A 23,124-nucleotide genomic window follows, 5' to 3' on the forward strand; every position below is an offset into this window, starting at 1 on the left:
CAGTCGTCCCCATCGACAGTGCAATTAGGTGCAATTTATGGCGAGATTGCCTTGAATTTTCTCGTTATTGTACTTCAAATAGCTGGGAATTCCTCGTGGAGGGGTTGCAGCTCCGCAGGGGGGGCAGCGCCCCTGGACTCGGGGGAGCTGGGCACGGGGCCGCCGGCTGCAGTGTCCCTCCGGCCGCGCGTGGGGCGCTGGCACGCGCGTCCCCCCGGGCTCCCATGGGCACGTCCCAGCGCCGGCCCCGCCGGCCCGGCTGCAGCGGAGCGCGAGGGCGGGCGCCCCGCAAGCCGTTGGGCATCCGCCGGCCTCGCGGGGTGCGGAGGGGGGCTGAGACCTTGCAAACTCGTCACCCTTGGGAGTCTCCGTCTTGCAGCGACGGGTCTCGCCTCGGCAGCGCCGCTCGGTCCCGCGTGGTCCCGCTGCGTCCCGGCGGCTCCGCAAGGCAGAGAGACCCCGCGGCCCCGTCCCCGGGCTGCTCCCAGCGCCCTGGCGGAGGCGAGAGGGGAGCGGAGGCTTTTCGGGTGGGATGCTTCCCCCCCCCTCGCCCCCGCCAAGAGTTTTTTAATCGTTTGATTTACTTATCTCATCTCACATCGGCTGATCTACTCTGCTGCTTTTTAATTGCTTCAAAAGTCGAGCGGTTTTTCATGTTTTAAGGAGTGCTGAATTGTATAATTAAAACACTAACAGTGTAAATCAACAGCGCCGAAGAAAGACAGCAGAGAATTAAGCAAGCTCCTTGGCACAATAATAAAACCAAATCGGCATGAAAAGTGCCCATTACGGGATCGATGCAGAATACTGATGCCGCGGGGTTCGGAGGGGAGCGGGGACCGTTCCCGGGCCAGGGCGGCGGCGGCGGCGGCGGGAGCTGGAGCGAGAGCGGGAGCGCCGGCCGCTTTCCGGCCCGGGAAGCAGCCGCGCGGGGCGATGCCTGTCCGGGAAACGCTTCACTCTGACTTTATTAATATTATTGAAAGGCAGAGTGGGTGTATAAATCAACAAAAATAATTCATGAGAGTCATTAGCTCCTCAAAGATGGGATCTTTTACAAGCAGATTTAAATTAAAAAAAAAAGAAAAAAAAAAAAAAGGAAAAACCCACCGCGTTCTGAAACTGCAGCTTTTAAAACACATCAAACACGTTTCCTCCCTGCCTCCCGCCGTCCGCCCTGCTCTGTCTAAGGAAATTAAATTAGCATCCTTAATTCGCCCTCTGGCTAGCAGTTTTATATTAAAAACTCATTCTGGTTGTGCTGGGGAAGCGCCGTGCCAGAACCGGGGGGTGTTGCGGCACGCGGCACGCCGGGCTCGCGTGCCGCAAGCCGCCGCGGGTCCCCCGGTGCCCCCGGCGCGGGGTAACGCACAGTGCTCCCAGCAGCCTTCCTCCTCCTCCTCCTCCTGCCCCGGCCTCGCAGGCTCCCGAAACGGCCCGGGCGCCGCAGGGCCCCGGCCCCGGCGCAGATCAGAGCAGCCGTCACGCGGCGGTTTGTTTGCAGCCGCCGGCCGAAGCGCGGCGTCCGCAGCCGGCGACGCGCGGGTGTCGTCCGGCGATTAGAGGAGAGCGTCTTATCAGCGGCCGCAGCGCCCAGGGCTTTGGGGAAGGGAGGGGAAATAATAACCGGGGGAAAAAAAAGAAAGAAAGAAAAAAAAAGGAAAGAAGAAAAAGCCGATGTGATTTTTCTCTCTTCGCCTTTTCAAAGGTCTGAGTCAAAATTAAGCAGCAGCCAAAGATAATCCGCTGCAGGCTCCGTCGGTCAGCGCGGCTCGCCGGCCCCGGCGCTCTGCCTGGCCGCCGGCCGGGACGGCAGCCGCAGGGGCGCTCGCTCCAAGCTGTGTTTACACACCCAAGGGCAGGCGTATTTTTATTAGGCATGATTATACTGTCCTTAAGGTAGCTGCAAGCCATTTTTCCCGGTGGAGGGAGAGCGCTGCTATTGCGGGAAGGGAAACTGCTGCTTATCGTTGCCAGCTGCAGGGCATCCCCGCCACCCACCGCGGACTGGGGACGCCTTGGGCCCGGTGCGGCACCCGCGGCTCCGAGCGTTGCCCCGAAAGCGGGATATAAGCCATCCTCTCTGGAGGACGAGAGGATGCTCCTGCACGGCCGGGTACCGTCCCTCGCGCGCGGGGGGGCTGCAGGGTGAGCCGGCCCGCGAAAACCAGCAAGGAAAAGCCCCGGCGCCTGGGTCTCGCGGCGTTTCACGCTGGGAGGCATTGCCTCTCCTCCTCCAAGGTGACACGCTCGCCGCACGCAAGCAGACGTGCTGGTTCGGCTTGCGGCGGGATGCGCCCCCGGAGGCTGCGTGGTCCCACCCCGGCCATCGCAGGCAGCTGCTTGGGGAAGCCCCGCTTCGTATCTGCGTCGCCCGGCTGCGAGCCCCCCGGGCAGCGGTGCCCCGGGCTGCGCTCGTGCCCCAGACCCGCGTCCCCGAGATGCGCCTGCCCGAAGTGCATGCCTGAGACCTGCAAGCCTCGGACCTGCACGCCCAAAACGCGCCCGCCCGACGTGTGCATGCCGGACACGTGCGCGCCCGATGCAGCTTTGCTGTGTAAATGCGTTTGCCCTGGAAGGCGACGTGGGGCGGCTGAGCTGGGAAATTGGCCGAGTTAGCAGGAGGCATGAAAAGACAGGTTCGGAGGAGATTCCCTTATTCAGGGAACAAAGTGCAGCAGAAATTGATTTTTTCCCCCTGTTTACGCCAGTTTTTCCCCCCTGGTGCAGAGAAGAAAGGCCTCGCATCAAGATTACCTGCTCCGAGCGAGAGTGCAATTTGCTGAATGCGTTTATTATTATCAGGGACTGAAAACTATTCCCAATCACTCGGTATTTTCTTTCTTTTTTTTTCCCTCCTTCTCATTCTTTCTTGCTTTCCTGTCTCCCAAAGAGAAGGGCCGCGGCAGCGAGAGGCGATCAGTTGGCTCCTGATGGCAGCCCGTGCCCCTCGCCCGGCCCTTAAAGCGCCTCCCTGGACCACTGGGGGGGGGGGGGGAGAACCCATTTGGAGGCGAGATCATATTTCCTGTCTCTTCCCCTTTTGTTCTTTATTTGCCGAGGACAAAGGAAGACTCAGACTCTAGGTGGGGAACAGGCAGCAGAAAGCAGATGAAACCCTAAGAAACAAAAGACCCGGTTTTCATGTAAATGTCCTGAAAGTGAGAGCGGATTTTGGGGAGGGGGGAGGGAGAACAAGGATGGGGAAAAACCGCGCGGTCTTGCTTGTGCTCCCGGGTGCAGTCACCAGCGCGGCTGGAGCAGGAGCCCTTCCTCTGCGCGATACGAGGAGAACAAACGCGGCCGAAAGTTTTCCCGCAGGCATCGGGAGCCGTTTGAAGCTCTTGAATGTTTTTTTGAGTGAGGGCCAGGCTGGGGGCCGGATCCTGCTCCGAGCGGCAGCGGCGTAAAGGCGGCCCGGCTCGCCGCGGCCCCGGCGCCGGAGGAGCCGGGATGAGCGTCTGGCTGCCAAGCGGCTCTCCGGTTTTTCCCTTTTAGGCACTTAGAGGGGCTGGGAGAGGCCCGAGCGGAGCAGGTTCGGTCCGTTGCATCGCTCCTGCAGATAAGTCCAGCTGCCCGCCTGGTCTAGCCTACTGCTGCATCGGGCCATCGGTGTCATGAATTGCCCCGGTCTCAGCGGTTCAGGGTGAAGGCGGTGCAGGCGGGAGCAGCGCCCGGCGCTCCCCGGCCACGGGGCCGTCGCCTGCTCCAGGGATGCAGCTCGGCTCTGGGGTCCGAGTTACCGCCACCGCCTTGCAATGCCACCGTGCACCCCGGAGTGGCCGGCGGCCCCGGGGTCGTCCCCGCTGCTGGCATCGGGGCGCGGAGCCGGCTGCGCTCTCTGGCTGGGTGTCCCAGCACAGGCAGAGCGGTGGGCACGGGGGAAGCCGACCCGCGGCTGGCGCCTGCATCCCGCCGCTGCTTCCCGGCCGGCGATGCCCGGCGAGAAACCCTTCCTGGTGGGAAGCGGCTAACGAGGAGTGGTGGGCGAGGGGCTAACGAGGAGCGGCGGGATGGGGCGGGGGGTGCTTGCACACGGACGCACACGCACGTCCCGCGCAGGCGTCTGCTTGCACAGCCGGGGCCCCGAGCGGGGGACGCTTCCAAAACCCCCTCCTCGGAGCCGCTCTCCAAGCAGCCCCGGCCCCCCTCGGGGGTCTGCCGAAGGAGCAGCGCCGCCTGCCCGCCCCCCCCGCCGGCAGGAGGAAGAGGAGGGCGGCTTCGCGCCGGCTCGGGGTGGGGGTCCCGCTCCGCTCTGCACCGGGCGAGGGCCCGCCGGGCTCCCTGCCACCCCGCGCCGCGCCGCTCCGACCGGGTGTCATCCTGCGGAGGAAGATTATGGTAATTTGCCTCCCTCCCGCTTCCGCATAATTTTCAGCCGCGGCTGCAGCAGAGCCCGCGCGGAGAGGCTGGCTGATGGGAATGTCGTCTGCGACACCACCATCTCCTCCTGCCGCCCCCCATCACCACCTGGGGGTTTTGTTTTTTTTTTTTTTTTGGTGAAACCTTCATCAAAATATGTAGCTCTCATAAGGACAAGTAGCGCAGGAGGAGAGCTGAGAAACGCAGGCGACGGCGCGCGGCCAGCGGCCGCCCCCGCGACACGGCCGGGCGCCCCGCGTAGCACACGGCGCCGCCACCGGACCACGGCTTTTTGGCTCTGTAGCCAGTTTTTGCGCCCCGCGAGCGGCTCTGCGGAGCTGAGCGACGGGGCGTCAGCGGGGGCAGCTTTGGGGTGCAAGCGGGGTCCTGCACGGGGTGGGGGGGGGGAGCGGGAGGCTGCCCCCACCACACGTGCTCTGCAGCCGTCAGGTCTGCGTCCCGCCTTGCTGGCTGTCACGAGTTGGAGGGGTCTCAGCAGAGGCGCCGCCCGCGGCTCTGCGCGCCTCATTGGTATTCAGGCCCCGCTCGGTGGCAGCTGGCGGGATGGAGCAGAGTGACAGCGGTGACAGGTAACGCCGGGCTGGTAGCAGCCCGCAGCCCAGCAGGACGCCCGCGAGAGCCGAGCGCTGCCGCTGCATGGACGAGCTGTGTGCCACGCGGTGGGGAGCGCAGGGCCGGGGCGTCCCGGCGGCAGCCGAAGTTGCTCCACTCTGAGCAGGGTCGGGGCTGAGACCGGGGCTGCTCAGCACATGCAACACAGTGGAGAGGCTGTCCAAGCCAGGGAGGTCCCGCAGCCCTGACCTCCTCTGCGCTGCAGCGAGCTTCCTGCTGCAAATCCATGAATCCTGGCGCACAGGCACTGGGGGCAGCGCCTGCCCCGGCGCGGTGGCCGGTCCCCTCGGCCGGAGCAGCGCCAGCCCCGGGGCAGGCGGGAGCGCGTGCCGGCTCCAGCGCGGCACCCTTCCTCCTGCCGCCGGCCGAGCAGCCGGCATCGCGCGGGGCAGACGGCCCCCCAGCCAGCCAGAGCGCCGGCACCCTGCAAACATCCCCCCGGAGGAGCAGGGCGAGGGGGGGGGCGAGGCCGGGCAGCGCCGGCTGCATGGACAATTAAGGGAAGTGCAAATTGTCAGAGCCTGTGATTAACGCTGCCTCCAAATCCGCATGAATATTAAAAGCCGACATTGCCCAGGCTCCCTGCACAATGAATTCTGTATGAATCTTAAGATAAATCGTTTGGATAACTTAGCGGCAGCTGTACTCCCTCGCCACCAACTGCCTCCAAAAATCATTTCAAGTCAGGCGAGAGGAGCCGGGAAGAGCCCAGGTGAAGGGCGGTAATTGCGATCCAGGCTCGGTGCTGGCGGGAGCAGGGCAGGGGCACCCGGGGGGCTCCTTGCGCCTGCCTTAGCCCCAGGAACCGGTGCCAGACCCGACGACCTGCTGCGGGTGCCGTGTTCGCCCCGGGGGGATGTTTGCTTTGCATCCGGAGGGATCCAGCCTCCACGGGCCGGATGCCGCTGGCACAGTGGGCATCCCTGCGCGGGCAGGACGGGCTGCCTGCACCCAGCGAGCAGACTCCTCCAAGCTCCTGCCCTTGGCGCTGACCCCCGGCTGCCCACCCTGCCTGTGCCCGTCCGGTTCCCGGACGCGTAGGGGGCCGGAGGGTTCCCTTCGCCCTTGCCCCGTGAGGGTTATGCCCTCCCGGCCGCTCGGCAGGCACCGCTCCTGGTTAGCGGAAGCATCTCCTGTGCCTTGAGCTCCCCAAAACTGGAGACATCCCTCTTCTGAGCACCACCAGCCCCTGTGCCCGGCTGGGACCAGCTCTGCCGCCGTCACGCAGCTGCCGCTCGCCTTCCTGGTCAAAATGCAGCAGAGGCGACGCGGCGGCGTCCGCAGGGGCCAGGGCCTCGACTGCTCCTCTCCTGCCTATAAATCAGCGCTGCCTCCACCGGCGCCTGCAGGTGCCCCGGGGAAGGAGGAGGTCGGCGGCGAGGACGGTGCCGGGCGAGGAATGATAATGTGGCCACGGAGCCTCTCCAGCACGGCCTTGGGGGAGGCGGGATGGGGGACATGGGATGGGGACATGCAGCGATGCTCCGGGAGAGCCGGTACCCGAGCCCGTGCCTCCGTGTCCGGAGGGCAGGAGCTGCCTGAATCAGTTTTGCCTTGGACGCACAGGCAGCAACACAGCAAGACCGGCCCTTCCCACGGCAGAGGGGCAGCGCTCAGAGCCACAGCACTGGGTTGGAGGTGTCCCCATGCACAGACGCTCTCCGTGTCCCCATCCTGCTCCCATCCCCTGCGGGGGTCCCCCGGGCAGCCCCTCTCCTCATCTCTGCTGAGCGTCAGGCTCCCGCTGGCTCCGCGGGAGGAACCTGCTTCCCCTCCTTCGACGTCAGGGAAACATTTGCAGTGTTTTCCCTTCCCTGGGTCTAAGTTACACCAACCCGGGCAGGCTGAAGTCATGCTGTAACCCAGGCTATGAATTATAAATCAGACATGATGCAAAGCACCTGCACGAATCCAATAAGCCTCTGCCTGGACCAGCTGAGCTGAACGCCCAGGGCTGCTCCCCTCCGCCCGCTCGGGGGCTGCGGGGGACACGGCGCAGTGCTGCCCCTGCCCACGTTTCAGGGGTGCAAACCCCCTGTCACCCACACCCAGGTGCAACTTCGGCTCCTGCAGGAGGGCAGCAGCCTGGGGGCAGCAGCAGGGCAGGGACCTGCCCCAGGTGCTCAGCGCAGGCTGGGGGCAGGTCCCCAGACCCAGTGTCCTGCTCTGACCGCGCTCCCAGGGCAGCTGCGAGGGCCCCCCCTCCCAGCGCCCGGCTCCGGGCTGCCCGGGGCTCGGCACCCGCTGCCTCCTGCGCAGCCTCGGCCCGCCGAAGCCCCGCGTCCTCCCACCGCAGCTGCGGGCCGGGAGCCGCCAGCCTGACCCCGCGCTGCCAGGAGGCAGCCAGATAAACCAGCGAGTCAGGTGCGAATGACAAAAGGAGATTAAACAAGAGGAGCAGATTGAATCAGGGGCCATTAACAGATTAAATCATTACATAGAATCAGATTAACACACAAATAATGCAAAGCTAACGCAGCTCTGAGGCACCAGCGTGTGCTTTCACTTTATTTCAGCCCAAAGTGGATGGCTGGTCCCTTCTGCCATCCACACGGTCCAAAAGGAGCATGCACAGAGGAGCCTTGTGCCCGGGGACAGCTACACCTCACGGCACATCCCTGTGGGTCACCAGCCTTCGGGAGCCCACAGAAGGCTGTTGCATCCCCAGCAGGGGCAGAGCAACGTAATAGGATAACCCAGCACCTTTGCTCCATGGGATCTTGCGTCCTCCGAGCCCACAGCTCCGCCATCCCACCTGCTCCGCGGGATCTTGCGTCCTCCGAGCCCACAGCTCCGCCATCCCACCTGCTCCATGGGATCTTGCGTCCTCCGAGCCCACAGCTCCACCATCCCACCTGCTCCATGGGATCTTGCATCCTCCGAGCCCACAGCTCCGCCATCCCACTTGCTTCGCAGGATCTTGCGTCCTCCGAGCCCACAGCTTCACCATCCCACCTGCTCCATGGGATCTTGCATCCTCCGAGGCCACAGCTCCGCCATCCCACCTGCTCCATGGGATCTTGCGTCCTCTGAGCCCACAGCTCCGCCATCACATGTCCTGCCTGCCCCCACACAGCCCCAGCACCCAGCAGGGAGCCCCAGTACAACCCTTCAGCAATTATACTACCCCCCCACACAGCCTCTGCTCCAGCCTTTCTTAATGGAGAAAGGCAATTAGCACCATCACTGTACCTGAGAGGAATTAGCTGCCCTTGGTGGTAGCACCCGCACATGGCTCGGGTGCCCCGTGCCGGGGGGAGGAGGCGGCGGAGGCCGAGGGTCTTTGGGGCCATCCTGTGCTCCTTCCCCTTCTCAGGGCCGCGCTGGGCACTGCACATGGGACCAGCACCGCGGCCCAGCAGCTGGGCTGGTTTGGGAGGAAACGTCTACTTTCCTCCCGAGAAACGCTGTCGGCTTGCTTTCTTTTTTCAAATCACCCATTGTGGTTTCTCTTTTCTCCTTCTCCACCCTGTTTCCCCCCACACAAAAGGAGGAAGAAAGCCGAGAGCCTGGCGCTGCCTCCCGGCGCTCCTCGGCACCCAGGAGCTCCTGGGGGCTGCAGAAAGGCGGCGAAGAAGTGTCAATAAAAGGCTGCAAACAAAGGGAAAATGGCTTTTTCTACCCAACTTCTTTTCCAGCCTTTCACTAAAAAGCCAAATGAATTGAAACAAAGCAAAAACAGTCCTGCACATGGTTGCACTGGGTGAATTTCTGTCCTCCTTGGCTGTGCGTTTCACTTGCTGCTCCCGGGGCCGGGAAAGGCACGCAGCCAGCCCGGTGGCGTCGCGGGCAAGCGCCGGAGCCCGGCGACCCTGCCGCGAGACGGTTAACTCGCACCTCGGCAGCCGTCACGCATTCGTTCTGCAAGCAAAGCCTTTCTCTCCTAAATTCCTACTTGCCCAGGAAGGCAGGACAAAGTCTGAGCTGCTGCAACAACACCCGGGAACAAGTATTATTATGTGGTGTGACAATATTTGATGAATTCATATGTGCCTAGGGGAAGGGACTAAGTAGGTGAATAAAGTGAGAATATTCTCTGTGACAATCAATACCCCTTCAATTGAACCGTCTCCACAGATGTGACATTTTGATTTTTCTTCTTTGGATGCATTAACTGGATTTATGTCTTCTTAAAGTGGAAACAGCAGGGAGCGGAGTGCCAGCAGCAGGTTGGCATGGCGCGGGCATGGCTGCGGGCGGGCGGAGAGGGCCGGGGTGATGGGGCCGGGGATGGTGGGGTTGCGTTGGTGGAGTGGGGCCAAGGGGCAGGAGTGATGGAGCTGGGGTGATGGCGTTGAGATGATGGAGCTGGGTGAAAGGCCTGGAGTGATGGAGCTGGGATGTCAGGGTTGAGATGATGGAGCCAGGACAATGGGTTTGGGGTGGTGGAGCTGGGGTGATGGATTTGGGTGGTGGGGTCAGGGCACCGAAGCTGGGGTGATGGGGTTGAGATGATGGGGTCAGGGAGATGGGTTTGCGGCAATAGGTTTAGGGCAACGGAGCAGGGGTGATGGATTTGGGTGATGAGGTCAGGCGATGGGTTTGGAGCAATGGGGCTGGGGTGATAGGGTTGGGGTGATGGAGCTGGGGAGCTGGGGTGCACCAGGTTGGTGCCAGGGCGTGGATGCTCCTGGGGCACCTTTCGGAGCTGCAGCCGGCGAGGGGCAGGGACCGGCGCGGGGCGAGCTGGGGGCAGAGCCGGGGGCGCCCGCGGCTGGGACCTGCGGGAGAGCAGAAGCGGGGTGACGTGGTGGGGGCATCCCCTGCACCTGCGGGTCGGGACAGGGCTCTCCCGCGGGCTCCCCCATCGGGGGCTCCGGCATTTCCCGGCTGCTGCCCCTGGGAAAGGGCTCCCTCCCGCCGGCCGCGGCCCCGCGTGTCCCCACCGCCGCGCGCCCCAGTTCCCCGGCGCTTCCCGGGATTCCTGTCACATCATCCAGCTCCAGAACTAATGACTCATCCCCAGCACGGCCATTTGTTTGTGCTGGTTTCAGACAGACTAATGTTTTTAATGGCACATAATCATTTTTCAGAAGTCATTTGATGCTACTAATCATCGCTGTGATATGCCACGATGGGATGTGTAATGACATGCTGAACAGGAGAAATGGCACTCGGCTACTTGGTTCTTCCCGGCGTAATCTGTATTTCACCACATCTCCAGGCCTAATGATACTTACAGCTGTTAATAAACGACTACTTGGGCATTTTCTTTTTTTACTTCAGTGGGTGATAAAATAATTTTGCGTTAAAATCTAGAGACGGCGCGTGGAAGTGGTGGACGGGGCGCGGGAGGGAGGCAGCGCGGGAAGCGGGCGCGAGAGCAGCTTCTCCACTCGCAACTTTTCAGCCTCTTTGTCCAATTAGCGAGCGTTACAGAAAAAGCTGAAATAAAACATTTTTTAATGAAATCTTATCGCTGCGGCGAGAGGGTCTTCTTGGCCCGGTGCCCAACGTGCGCGGGATGAATTAGCGCGTGGTTCCTCGCGCTCTGACTCATTTTATCTTTTCATTAGAGAGATGCTGACAATTTTCCGAAAATATACTTTTCCTTAAAGAGCGCATCGCCTCGCCTGGGCTGCTGACGGCCCGAGGTGACGGCAAGGGAAGGAAGCTGGAGCACGGGGATGGGCGCGGGGGGGGTCCGGCAGCCCGGGCGAGCAGCAGCCGCAGGTCGGGCTGGCGTCTGCATCCTTAACCGAGACGCCCGTGGGTCATCCGCTTCCCGCCTGGAGTTCACGGTTAAATGACTCATCGTTATCTTACTGATGAAGTCGGGGGCTGCCGGACCCTCGCCCGCCGGAGGGGTGCGCGGTCGGTCGCTGGACGGGGCCGGGGCTGGGGAGCGCGTCGGGGGACGGCTCTGCCCCGCGCCGGGCTGGCACGGGCGGCCGAAGGGGGGATAACGCCCCAGCCCCGCACCCGACGCCGCGTCTGGATGGGAGCAAACGTGCAAACCCTGCGTGTCGCTGCCTGCCCCTGCACCCCCAGGGAGCTGCTCCCAAAGAGCTGCCCTTGTCCGGGCACGCTGGAGCCGAACGCTGCCCCGGGCCGTCGCGTTGCTCCCCGCCAGGGAAGGCAGCAGCCCTGCTGCTTCCCTCCCTCCTTTTGTCCCATCGCCTTATTAGCGCCTGCTTTCCCGCCCGGCTCTACTTAACCTGGGAATGAGCCTTTGCGAAGCTATTGCGCACACTGGCTTCTAATGTCCTGTGAAAGCAAATGGAGGATGAGACCTAGAAAAAGCTGCCAATTACTTAAAGAATATAGACACGGCGATGCCATTAATGTAATGGCAAAGAACGATTCGGCGCCGCTCCGCACTGCAATATAATGGCAGGGAGTTGACTTGTGCTGCAGCCCCCCTCGGCGAGCGGAGCCGGGCTCGAGCCATCCACCTCCTCCGAGGCAGGGTGCTCCAGCTCTCGCGCTCGGCTTAACTAGTCTCCCAGGCAAGGCGACAACAGCCCGCGCGGAGCCTGGAGCATCGGACGCTGCTCTGCGAGCTTGCAAACTGCCCCCAGCTCTGCTCGGACGCGCGACCGGCGCGTCGGGGCCGGCAGCGAGCGGGGGCCCCGGGACCCCCGGCCGATCGGGCGGGCAGCCGGGGAGCCGCAGCAGCGTGATGGCACCTGCAGGGCTGTAAGCGCTATAAGGTTACGTTCCCTTTCTTTCTTTTTCCAAACCAGCAAATCGATTTGATGGTGGCAGGAGCGAGGTCCTTTGCCGCCTGTGCGAGTTGCACGGAGTCGCCAGGTCCTCTCTATCCATCATCCTTAATTAATTAGAATGCAATTACTTATGGATTCCTCTTTCATTACCCGTGCTCCCCGGGGGCCCTGGATAACGCTTGCCCATCCCTCTGGCGCTTTCACGCTGGAGCAGTTGCTCAGGAGCGCGGCAGCCCCGGAGCCAAGCCCGGCCTCGGGACACATCCGTCCCCAGTGCGCCAGCCCGGCTCCCTCCCGTCTGGGGGCCCGACGGGCTCCGGTGGAGCAGCAGGGCTCGTCGCCTTCGCCGTGCCGCAAAACACCCCGCGGCTCTTGCCGAAAGCGTGTGCGACTCGCTGTCCGGGCGCTGGCCCGGGGCCACGTCCCCCCGCCGTGCACCTCGGCAGCCGTGCCGACGGAGACGAAAGCGGCTGGCGGGAAGCAGCCGGCACGGGGTTGGCGGCCCTGCAAGAGGCTCGGAGGGCTCCGAGAGCTGCAAGGAGAAGCTCAAATCTGGATGGGAAACGAGGCGGGCTCCGTGGGGGATCCGGGTCGCCAGGACGGACCAGCCTGCTCCATCGCGTCCGCGCTGCGGGGCCGGTCCGGAGCGGGGCCCCGGCTGCACACGCGGCAGCGAGGGGCAGGACGGCTCCAGGAGCCTCCTCCGGCCCCCCAGCAGCTTCTCCCTGGGAAAGCTGCAGCGGCCGTCACCTTAACTCTGCCCACCTCGGATACCGGCTGTCTCCATGTCGGCACCAAACATTTTGTTGGAAGGGAGATGGTTAATGGCAAACACTTTAATGCAGCTAATCAGCTGCAAGCAGAGCTTTTATGAAGTCTACATCAAGCTACTCTTTCTTGAAAACACTATTGTGTGTGCGATTTTACAGGGACGTGCATGGTGCTAGCAGCTGACAGATAAATTATATGTATCTCAGGACTCTCACGTGAAGTTCCCCAATCCCTTGTCGCCTGTTTTACCCTGTGCTAGACTTTTTTATCGGCTCGAGAACTGTTTCTCCAGGCTGCGCAGGCCGAGTGCCCGGGAAGGCGGTGGGGACAGCGGCGCGGGCGCAGCCCCCCGTGCCTGCGCCCCGGCAGGGCACATCGCCCTCCCGCACCCCACGTTCCGCCTTGGCTTTCCGCCCTGGCAAAATTCAATAGCAGCTACTTTTATTATTATTTTTTTTAAGAACGGCGAAAGGACAGCCTGCAGGATGGTTCCTGCCTGCTCCCCCGGCGAGCTCCCCGGCGCGGGAGGCACGGCGGTGCCGGTGCCGCCCCAGCGGCATCCTGACACCAGGCACGTTGCAGCCACGGCTGCTTATATCGGGGCCGAGCTCCAGGCGCTGGAGGGAATGAGGTCCGGAGCGTGGGAATAAATGCTTTTACAGCTATATACACCTCTTTTACCACCGCCGCCAACTCCATAACACTTAACCTGTGATCCGAGGGAATAAAGTCGGCAGCACTAAAACGCCGTTTCTTCCTCTCGCTGTAGAGGAAGCGAGGAGCTGGCTGAGCGCGAGCTCCCGGGCTGAGCGGTGCTCGCCCGAGCGTGCCGGACGACCTCCGGTCCGGCGCCGCGGGTCATCCTCCTCCCGAGACCCCCGGCGACCGGCTCACGGCGTCCCTCGGCAGCTCCGTCCCTGCCGAGCCCCGCTTCGCGCCCGCCCGGCGGCGTTGGCCCTATCTATCCCGGGAGGCGACGCGCGGCGCTCCGCAGCTGCCTGCCCCGGCCGGCGGCCGCTCGGCGCCTGCGGCACGCGGGACACGTCCCCGCGCCTGGCAAGCGGCCCCCGCTGCCGCGGCTGGCTTTCGGCCCCATCTTCTTCCATTATAAATAATGCGGCGGCACAAACGTTGTCACCGGTAATTGTCCGCGCGTCCCGTAAGCCTCAGGATGAAACAAAACCCCACCTGAAGCTTTGGCGATATCAGAGCACACCAGGTTTTTTTCTGGATTTCAGGGGATTTGACAAGCGCGCTGACAGCTGGCAGAGCCCGGCTGCCTTTTAACTGCGAGCTAATAAATATCCCAGCAGACCAAGGGGGAATACGGCTTTCTTGCTGTCGCCGGGCCGCGCTCGATGCCCGGCTCAGCTAAACGCCGCGGAGCAGTGCTGACTCGGGTCCAGCAGCCCGACCATCTGCTCCGCGTTGCAAACCTGTGGGGAAAAAGCGGGTGTCACTCACGCTCGAGCTGGAAGATGGTGGCACCTGGTTTAATGTCCTTGGAAGGGTGACGGCATTGCAACGTGCTGCGTGGCCCTGGCTTTGCTGGGAGCGGGGATGGGCAAGGGCAGCGGCAGGGCTGAGACCCCTCCGAGGGCTGGGACCCTCCTCCGGGACCCCTCCTCGGACCCCCCCAGGGATGGGGCCCCCCAGGGCTGGGACCCCCCCCAGGGCTGGGACCCCCCCCCAAGGGCTGGGATCCCCCCAGGCTGGGACCCCCAAGAGCTGGGACCCCCCCCAAGGGCTGGGATCCCCCCAGGCTGCGATGCCCCTTGGCTGGGACCCCCTGGGCTGGGACCCCCTGAGTTGAGACTCCCCCCAAGGGCTGGGACCCCCTGGGCTGGGACCTCCTGAGCTGAGACCCCCCCAAGGGCTGGGACCCCCTGGACTGGGACCTCCTGAGCTGAGACCCCCCAAGAGCTAGGACCCCCTGGGCTGAGACCCCCACCGGGAGCGGAGCAGCGGCTCCTCCTGCAGCTCCCGGGGCTGCGAGCGGTTTCTCCGCACGCACGAGGATTTAATCATGTCTCTGCAGCAGCTCGGTGCCTGTCTCTCCCTGGGGAAAACACCAATTCTTGAGGCTTTGTTCGAAAACATATTTCCCATTGTAAAAAATTTAGGTGCAGAATCTATTCGGTTCCTTTTTTTTTTTCTCTCTCTTTTCGTTTGAAACGCTGTTTGCACCGTTGCGGTGATTGCGGATTCACCTCCCGCGGGGGTGCCGCGCGTCGCGGGAGCAAACCGGAGGCTGGACGGCCGCGGCCGCCGCGCTGGGCAGCCGAGGCGGGAGCCGAGCTGCGCTGACGCTGGGGCAGAGCCGCCCAGGCCAGCGGTGGGACTGGCAGGGAGCGAGGAGGGCGGCAGGCAAACGGCCCTTCCAGGGAAGAGCCCTAATGAACCGCTTACACCACGTCTCTGCAGCTGCCGAATTAAAAAGTGGCCTTAAACAAGGCAGGAAAATAACTTAATTTAGGTGCTATTTGCCTTGCTAATGCGGTGGCAGTTTTCTGTGCTGGCCGAGTGTTTATAAAGTCTTAATTAGGAGTCCCACGTGGAGCAGAGACTGATAGACGTCTCCGCCCCAACGCCTGCCGCCTCGCGGGATGCTCCAGCTCCGCACGCGCCGGCCTTCGGGGGGGAGCGCGGGACGGGACGGCCGAATGGCCGAGCCCCGGCGGCAGCCGCGGGCGGATGCCCGATAGCGTCTCCGTGGGCTTTTTTTTCCTTCTTCCTTCTTTTTTTTTTTTCTCTTTTCGCTTTTTAATCAAAACTTCAAATTGCATTCAAAGCAGCTATTTATAAACCTGTCAGGAGAGGCTGGCTTTTCACTATCAAAATTGTATTGAGTGAATCGTTAACAGCCCTTTACTGCAGGCGCTAACGGGGCCGGGGGGGCGGCGGAGGGGCCAAGCCGGCCGGGGAGCCCGGGAGTCCCGCGGCCCCGGCCCAGCCCTTGCCTCCCGCTGCCTCTTTGGGCTGTTTTTCCCACGGGGTTTCTGGCTGGGTTTTTCCTCCAGTGCAGCCCCGGGGAGGTGGGAATAACCAGGCTGAGCGGGAGCGAAAAGCTGCATGGCGACACGGCCGTGCAACGTGCCCGGCTCGCTTGGGGCACTTGGACATCCCCGGGGCAATAACGGGAACTTTCCCACGGAGTCTTTATGCTGGGGACGGCGAAGAAGGAAGTAAAACTCACCCAGAGCATCCTCCTTTGCGCCCAGGGCCGGCCGCGGCCGTGCGGGGAGGCCGTCGGGGCATGGCGCGGAGCGGCCGGCAGCAACACCCGGCCCTGACCCCTCCGCAACACCCAGCGCGGCGGAGACGGCTGAGGTGTCCTGTCCAGCCTGTTATGTGGAGAAATGATTTAGACAGTTGTATTAAAATGCAAATTTCTGCCTGGCTTGCTAGTTTATCATCTGACTTGTTATACAATTTGCCAGTTATAGAAGAAAAATTACCATAATGGGCCCCTGGGGAATGGTTGTAAAAAGGATACCAAACATTACTTATCATCCCATTCCGCTACAATTATCTAGCGCTTTTCTTCTCCCCCCTAGCCCCGAGGAAAATTAAACCATCACTAGGAGCCAGGGAGATGGAGGGAGCGAGCGGGGCAGGAGCCAGAGACGCGCGCTTGCCGTGTGCCCCCTCATGCCTCCCTCCCCGCTGCAGCTCACTACATCCCCCCAAATGAAGCTGCTCAATTGCCTGGGAAAACGGAGGTTAAGCACAAACTGGCCTCCTCAAAAGGCTTGCGGAGGAGCGCGGAGCAGAAGATGGGGGGAAAGGGACTGCGTTTCTTAAGCAACAAGAACAAGGGAACCTTTAATGCGGTTTTATATAAAGGGAATTAAAGAACCCTCTTTTATTCCAGGGAAGCAATTTAGCTTTGGCCTCCTGAACTCCATTTTGCTGAAAGTGCTTTGGCATCGCTGGGGCACCGTTGGAGAGGCGAGCGCCACGAACGCCGGCGAGACGCGGCTGCTCGCTGCCTGCCCCGCTGCCAGCGCTGGCGCCGCCGGGCTGCGGTGCAGCTCCCAGCGTTGCCCAGCAGCTCCCAGTATCGCCCAGTGGCTCCCAGCAGCTCCCAGCATTGCCCAGCAGTTCCCAGCATCGCCCAGCAACATCTAGCAGCCCCCTGCATCTCCCAGCACCTCCCAGCATTGCCCAACATCTCCCAGCATCACCCAACATCTCCCAGCACCACCCAGCAGCTCCCGGCATCCCCCAGCAGCCCCCAGCAGCTCCCAGTATCGCCCAGCAGAGAGCAGCACCCACAGCCCGGCGATGCCTGGGCAGGGCCCCACGGCTCCTCCAGACCTCGGTTCGGCTTAGAGGAAGGTTAAAAACGGGGTGCAGAGGGGGCACCTCCTGTCCGGACGCCCTGAGCGCCTGCTGCTGCTCCCGGCGAGCAGGCTGGGAAAGCCTCCGGGCGCTCGCAACCGCCCTCAACGCTGGGTGGCTCGGAGAGGAGCCAGGGGCTTCGGGGCGCTCGGACGCAGCGTTTTCCCTGCGGAGCGTTTCCTAGCGGCAGCGTGCGAGCTGCCCCGGGCCGGCAGCCCCGCGCTCCCCGCGGAAAGCCTGGTCCCGGTGGCGCCTCCGCGGCGGAGAGGCCCAACCGTCCCCCCGCGCCAGCCAGGGACGGCGGAGCCTCCTGGCGAAACACAGCCTTCCCGAAGCCCCGGCGGAGCTGGGAAACCCCCTTTCCGGCGCGCCGCCCGGCCCCCCGGAGCTGTTCCCAGGCCGGCGAGGTCAAACATGCTTCCAGCTGAGGCAGCAGGCGGAAGATAAGCACGCCGGGGGGCCGAGCCTGGGAGCCCAGGGCTCGGGGACCAGCCGCGGCTCGGCTTGCTGCGCTTTTAAGCAGAAGTTGGTTGCGGTCTCTGGGGAGGCTGTGGCATGAAAATAAACAAACGCGTGGGCTTCCCACAAGCGCCCCCTCGCCTCCCCCTCGAGGGTCCTGGAGCGTCTCCCGCCCGGCAGCGCAGGGAGGTCCTGACGGCAAAGACCTGGAGCCCCCACGACCGCCCATCACTGCACTCATCCGTGCCCGTCACAGCGCCCAGCTGCACCCATCACGGTGCCCATCCGCACCCATCACAGCGCCCATCCGCACCCATCACAGCTCCCATCCACACCCATCACAGCGCCCATCTGCACCCATCACAGCTCCCATCCACACCCATCACAGCTCCCATCCGCACCCATCACAGCGCCCATCCGCACTCATCACAGCTCCCATCCGCACCCATCACAGCGCCCATCCGCACCCATCACAGCACCCATCCACGCCCATCACAGCGCCCATCCACGTCCATCACAGCGCCCATCCGCATCATTCACAGCACCCATCCGCACCCATCACAGCGCCCATCTGCACCCATCACAGCGCTCATGCCCATCGCAGTGCCCATCCATGCCCATCACAGGATCCATGCCCATCACAGCGCCCATCTGCACCCATCACAGCGCCCATCCGCACCCATCACAGCACCCATCCATGCCCATCACAGCGCCCATCCGCACCCATCACAGCTCCCATCCGCACCCATCACGGTGCCCTTCCGCACCCATCACAGCGCCCATCCACACCCATCACGGTGCCCATCCGCACCCATCACAGCTCCCATCCGCACCCATCACAGCGCCCATCCACACCCATCACAGCGCCCATCCGCACCCATCACAGCACCCATCCATGCCCATCACAGCGCCCATCTGCAACCATCACAGCGCCCATCCGCACCCATCACAGCACCCATCCACGCCCATCACAGCGCCCATCCACGTCCATCACAGCGCCCATCCGCATCATTCACAGCACCCATCCGCACCCATCACAGCTCCCATCCGCACCCATCACGGTGCCCATCCGCACCCATCACGGTGCCCATCCGCACCCATCACAGCTCCCATCCGCACCCATCATGGTGCCCATCCGCACTCATCACAGCTCCCATCCGCACCCATCACAGCGCCCATCCGCACCCATCACGGTGCCCATCCGCACTCATCACAGCGCCCATCCGCACCCATCACAGCGCCCATCTGCACCCATCACAGCGCTCATGCCCATCGCAGTGCCCATCCATGCCCATCACAGGATCCATGCCCATCACAGCGCCCATCTGCACCCATCACAGCGCCCATCCGCACCCATCACAGCACCCATCCATGCCCATCACAGCGCCCATCCGCACCCATCACAGCTCCCATCCGCACCCATCACGGTGCCCTTCCGCACCCATCACAGCTCCCATCCGCACCCATCACGGTGCCCATCCGCACCCATCACAGCGCCCATCTGCACCCATCACAGCGCCCATCCGCACCCATCACAGCACCCATCCATGCCCATCACAGCGCCCATCCGCACCCATCACAGCGCCCATCCACACCCATCACAGCACCCATCCATGCCCATCACAGCGCCCATCTGCAACCATCACAGCGCCCATCCGCACCCATCACAGCACCCATCCACGTCCATCACAGTGCCCATCCGCATCATTCACAGCACCCATCCGCACCCATCACAGCACCCATCCGCATCCATCACAGCGCCCATCTGCACCCATCACTGGGCTGAAGCCCATCTCTGCAGCCGGCCGGCAGACTCAGGAACCCGGTTCCCGTTGCCTGGCCGCCGGGGCCACGTGTCACCTGCCATGGGCGCATGAGCGGATCTGAATTCACCTTCCCCAAGGTCCAAACCCAGGAGACACCAGCTCTGACCCTGCTGTCGTCCCGCTCGGCTGCAGCCTCCCGGCTCCCTCCTTCCGGCTCTGCGTTTCGGAGGCCGCGGGGGTGCCGGGGGCTCCGCGCTGGGGTGGGGGGGGATCTGGCTGGGCTGCAGGACCCCCGCGGTCGCACCCCCCCCGAGCGCTGCTTTGCAGCCGATGCCGCCGAGATGGGCGCCGCGGAGGACGGGGCTGCACGGGAGGAGTATTTTTAGCTTTCTCATTAACTGGGTGCTTTCAAATTAGCCTTCTATTAACCTCAAAGCAAAATGAAAGCGTTTGCACGAGAGCGGGCGCGTGGCGGTTCCCCCCCCTTCCAGGGCTTAAGTCTCCTGCAGAATATCAAGGTTTTCCTGATTAACGTCACGTTCGCCTTGAAGCTCTGCCGAAGCGGAGTTGCAGCGCGTTTCGCTCCGGGGGGAAGAGCGGGCCGGCGAGAGCGGGCAGAGGGGCAGCGGGCGCCGCTCGGGCCGCCGGGGCGCCGCGAGGCCGGGGCTCGTCCCCGCCGCCGGGAAGCGCGAGCCTCCCACTGCCTCCGTCGCGCCCATAAGATGCTCCCTGCGTCCCCCCGTGCCCCCCACCCCGAGCTGCTGCCCGCATCCGCCCTCCAAACGGGGGCGAAGCGGCACGGGGCGCCCGGCGTTTCCCCTCACCGGGGGATGGAGAGCAGCCCCGGGCCGGCAGCGGGTCGGCCCCGGGGGGGGGGGTGCTGAGGTCTCCCCTGCCCCGCACCAGCCCGCTCCCCCTCACTGAGCAAACCCCCCCGCGCGCCCGCCCCGGGACCGTTCCCGCGAGCTGGGAAGCAGAAATCACCGGAAGATCAAAGGGGAATCGGGTGGAGAGAAGAAGGAAATCGGGGCGGAGGGGCGAGAGCCCCCCGCGCGCGCCCGTCCTGCCCCGGGCAGGCTCTGCTCGGAGGCGTCCCCGGGCGACCTGCCAAATCGGTTGCCTTCGCCTGCGGGCAGAGATGCCTTTATTTATTTATTTTTTGTTATTTCACACCAATTTTCACGGCCGGAGTCGGAGGAAAAAGGAAGCGAGGCGGGGAGCAGAGCGAGGCCGGCGGGGGGCCGGGGGAGCCGGCGGGTGGCGGGGGGAGATGCGAGGTTGGTGGTAGAGGAGCGGCGCGGCGCTGCCCTGCCGGCCGGGCAAACGGCAGCGAGGGGGGAGCCCAGGCGCCGGCAGCTTTCGGAGGCCGCCGCTGCGTCCGCCTGCCGCCGCGTCCCGCCGCCCTCCCGCCCGGCCGCTTGGAAATTTCAGGCCGAGAAAAAAATACCCGGTGAGCGACATCAAGGTTATGTAGTCCTGGGCTGACAAGATGGATTACCTCTTGCAATCCATCCTTGGCCTGGATCCTATCCGATTTTTCCTTTTGCTCTTTTTCTTTTTTCTTCCTTCTCCTTTTTTTTTTTTTTTAGCAGAAAACGTTTTTAGCAACCTGAATAACCGCAGAAAGCTGTTGGGAAGCAAGCACAGAAATCTATCATTTTTATTTGGCTGTGTCTGATAATACATAAGCTCAGGCCGTAAATCCCACAACCTTGGGAATTAAATAATAACAACAATAAAAAAAAATAATCCCACGTAACTTCCCATGCGGAGCAGCCCCTCTCGTGCTTTGGCAGCTGGCAGCGGGCCGCGACCTGCCCCGGCGACCGGGACCGGGCCGCGGCCCCGGGGAACGGCCGGCGGGCGAGGGGGCGGACGCGGCACGGCGCTCCCGCCCGGACCCCCCGGAGCGGGGAGATGCGCGTGCCGGATTCGGGAGACGTGCCGTGCCGGAGGCAGCCCGGCGCGGGGAATCACCGCCAGCCTTTTGCTAACGAGACGTTTCGCTTTGGACGCGTTTCGTTTTGACGTTTCCCGGCGAGAAAATCCTGCCTTTTTTGCCACCCGGTGGCATTTGTCTTTTAAAGCCAATATATCAAAACGGTGACAAAAAGCCCAGCAACCGGAAGGGCCGAACGTTTCCCTCGCGCTGAGCGCGGCGCCTCGGGCTCGCTCCGGGTCCTCGCTCGCTGCGGCCGTGCGATGCCGGAGCGGCGGCTCGGGAGCCGCGGCTCCGGGGGTCGCGTCCGTCCCCAGCGGCTGCAGCGGGTTTGGAGGTGGGAGGTGGGAGCCGGGGCGGGCTGGGGCTGCCGGGTGCCGGCCGGCGCGGCTGCTTCCCGCGCCCCTCCGCCCAGCCGCTTCTCCCGCCGCGGGAATTTTTGCAGAGGAAAACACCAGCTTTGGGAAACCTGGGGTTTTACTTTCTCCTGACAGCCTGGAGCGACGCTGGCGCGCGGGCCATCGGCGAGCGGACGGGGAGGCAGCGGCGGCAGCAGCCCTGCTGCACCCACCGTTGCTCACCCCAAAACGACGCAGCCGAGCTCGGCAGAAGGCTGGGCTTTGAGCCGAGCGGCCGGGAAGCGGCGACCCGGCCCGCCGCGGCTGGACCCGCTCTTCCGTCCCCGCTGCCACCAAAGCTGTTACAAATCCAACAAATGCATTAAGTTAAATAGTGCTTTTGCATGCACGAAACAAGCCGCGGGGAGAACCTGGACCCATGCGGGGCCTGCTGGGGCCGGGTAGGTGCAGGGTCGGTGGGGTTTTGGCGGGGGTTTCACATTCCCACCCAGCGCAGCTGCTGAGCGCAGCACTGGCTGGCCCCGGCGATGCCACCAGCTCTCTCTGTTAATAATTCATGGCTCCTAATGAGTTGTCAGACACTCGGTAGGTTGCAATTATAATTGAACCCTGGTGATGAGGCATTGCCTGCGCGGCTGGGCCTCCTTTGGCGCCGGTGTCCCCCACAGCCTGGCATCGCCCAGCATCACCCAGCATCACCCCAGCATCACCCCAACATCACCCAGCATCACCCAGCATCGCCCAGCATCACCCAGCATCGCCCAGCATCACTCGGCTTCACCTGGCATCACCCAGCATCGCCCGGCATCGCCCAGCAACGCACCAGCATCACCCAGCATCACTCGGCTTCACCTGGCATCACCCAGCATCACCCAGCATCGCCCTGGCATCACCCAGCATCACTCGGCTTCACCTGGCATCACCCAGCATCGCCCGGCATCGCCCAGCAACGCACCAGCATCACCCAGCATCACTCGGCTTCACCTGGCATCACCCAGCATCACCCAGCATCACCCCAGCATCGCCCCAGCATTGCCTGGCATCATCTAGCATCGCCCAGCATCGCCCAGCATCGCCCAGCATCGCCCCAGCATTGCCCCAGCATTGCCCCAGCATCACCCAGCATCGCCCCAGCATCGCCCTGGGCTGCCGAGTGCGGACAGGAGCTCACGCTCCTCCTCTGCCGGGACCTCGGCTTAATTAATCTGCTGTCGAGCGCAGGAGTGGTAACGGTCCCGGAGGAAGCTGGCGAGATGGTTGTGCTGGAGTGAGACAAAAGAGAACAGTTAGACTGTGACAGCCGGTATTAAAATGACTACAACTCACTTCATACCCCGAGTCAACGCATTATATTCCTTATAAATAATGGGTTACTCCAGGTTAGCTGTCTGTTGCTGCATTGCAATTGTTGATATTTAATTAGCTCTAAATTTAAAGTGTGCTTTTATTGCACCTCTTCGTTTCTAATTGATTGAGATTAAAGTGTCTCCCGGAGCCCCGGGCTCCCCGGTGCCGGAGGAGGCGTGGGGGTGGAGGGAGGTGTGCCGACGAGCTCCGGCTCTGGCCCACGTGCCCGGGGCACGAGCGGCTCCCTGTGTCTCAGTAACGGGCGAAATCGTTGCCCGCACGATCCACCTGCCATGAAGTTTAACAGCCCGCGCTGGGCATCAGGCGCTGGTTTAAAAAAAAAAAGAAAACCAACATCTTGCTCCAAGCTTAAACGGCTCTTTGAAAAGCTAATGCATAATTTAACCAGAGCAATTTAAAGCAGGCTTGCACGTGTTCCCCTTGCTGCTCCCCGTCCTTGCCGTTGGGAGCGCGCC

At 63.1% G+C, this 23,124-nt stretch overlaps 1 long non-coding RNA gene across 1 annotated transcript; it reads right to left on the reverse strand.

The window, feature by feature from the left end:
- Positions 1-13,624: 13,624 nt before the first annotated feature.
- Positions 13,625-17,168, reverse strand: LOC138061637 (uncharacterized). Its single transcript, XR_011135549.1, has 4 exons — positions 16,713-17,168; positions 15,631-15,778; positions 14,386-14,493; positions 13,625-13,870 (listed from the first exon to the last, which is right to left on the reverse strand). It is a non-coding gene; the product is annotated as an uncharacterized lncRNA (long non-coding RNA).
- Between the last annotated feature and the right edge of the window lie 5,956 nt (positions 17,169-23,124).

Source organism: Struthio camelus, chromosome 19 (genome assembly GCF_040807025.1).
Source record: "Struthio camelus isolate bStrCam1 chromosome 19, bStrCam1.hap1, whole genome shotgun sequence".
In the NCBI taxonomy this organism is placed as follows: domain Eukaryota; kingdom Metazoa; phylum Chordata; class Aves; order Struthioniformes; family Struthionidae; genus Struthio; species Struthio camelus.